Below are 1707 nucleotides of genomic sequence, written 5' to 3'. Positions count from 1 at the left end.
GGGGGGTAAAAATAGACACTTGATAATAAGCTGCATTTAGCAAAGAACAAAGAGCTTTCGGTGCAGGCTTAGTTGAAGGTCTACCGCGCTAAGGCGGTGACAAATACATCCGCAGATGAAAATGTGAGGTGTGCTGACAAAATGAGTTACTTCTCGGATTTTAGGCCGGTGGAAATAGATGCGTCAAATTTATAGGTTGAGTTTTTACAATTTATTACATGTAGTACATGTATGGAATGATAAAAGACATGTAAAACTTGAAGAGAATGTGATTGGTTTAGAATTTAGTAAAAGACATGTAAAACTTGAAGAGAATGGGATTGGTTTAGAATTTACAAATATGTCCTTGTGTCAATTTTTAGTTAATATCTCCATTTTTGATTGCGAGAAGTAACTGATTTTGTCAGCACGCCTCACATATGGTCGCTTTTAAGAACAAGGGGCTATCCCGAAAAATGCTGTTTTGAGAAAATCGAAGGTAAAGTTTTTGGACCCTTGTTCAGTTTCTTTAAAAGACAAGGAAAGTTTTCTATATAACCAAAACAAATATTAAATTTACACATCAAAGAAACCAAACTTCTCCTATAGGTAGGGTAATGCCCACTTTATGTGTAGCAGATCAAGATTTTTGGAAACCCCCGAAATCTGGGTTGGCCCTCTTGTCCTTAAAAGAGACATATATATGCCATTTATCATTAATCATTAACTCACTTGAGCCTGAGCTATTTTTCACCCCGACATACATAGCAGCCAGACACTTCTTGGGTATATTGAAGCGTTAACCACAAAAAGACTGTGGACGCTATTATATTAATGAAATGCTTAAAAAGCAAAAAGAGAAAGAAAGAAACGCTTTCATTTAAAAAGAAAACTGCATCTAATTTGTCCAAATAGTTTTTATTTCATCAACATTTGAAAATGGCAATGTCTGTGGGTTGAGCAATTTTTTAAACTTTTTTTTGGGGCGCCTAATTTATAATAAAATCATCTATCGCAAGGCAGGGATGACTGACATAGTCTCAATTACAGCTCAAAAAGTATTGCACATAACTTCACAAAACTTTTAACGAGACGAAACAAGTGAGTCAACTTTTGGCTGTTAGCTAGTAACCGAAAAAACAATGGAGATATTGATCGATAACGCACATCCCCTAAATACACGGGATTAGGCGTAAATAAACGGACATAGATAGGCTCGAGTGAGTTCAGCAGCTGTTTTCTCAGAATTCTACACTTTTATAAAACACCCCCTTCCCCGAAATCCCCCCAAGGGCAGTGATACTGACTGAAGTGTCTTTAGGCCATTCCTTTAAAAAAAAAAAGGGGGGGGGGTTACTAAGTAATAACATGTTCTTATGCACAGTAGAATTGTAAAAGGGCTGATTTATCAAAGCCATGCTCATACTGTGCAACAACAACACAGGGGGAACAGCTGCTTTTTCTTTCCTTCTCCATACTATCGTCAGTTTCCCCCTCTACTTCTTTTGTATGTTTGTCACTTTCTTATGAACTGCTGTAGTTCCGGGGTGCATTGATTGATAGTCGAAGCAGACTTTGTGCTGTTGAGGCTAGAGAGGTGAGCAGAGTAAGCCTGATTCCTCGTTTGGACTTCTCTGTTGACATCCATCCCTTGGCGCTCGTATGACCTTATGCAGGTGCGAATAAGCTCAAGTGCGTTAAGCAGCTGCAGTCATCATAGAATTCTAC

The sequence above is a fragment of the Aplysia californica genome, unplaced genomic scaffold (assembly GCF_000002075.1).
Source record: "Aplysia californica isolate F4 #8 unplaced genomic scaffold, AplCal3.0 scaffold00571, whole genome shotgun sequence".
Taxonomy (NCBI): domain Eukaryota; kingdom Metazoa; phylum Mollusca; class Gastropoda; order Aplysiida; family Aplysiidae; genus Aplysia; species Aplysia californica.
The sequence above is the reverse complement of the archived record's forward strand: the minus strand, read 5'-3'. Positions refer to the sequence as shown.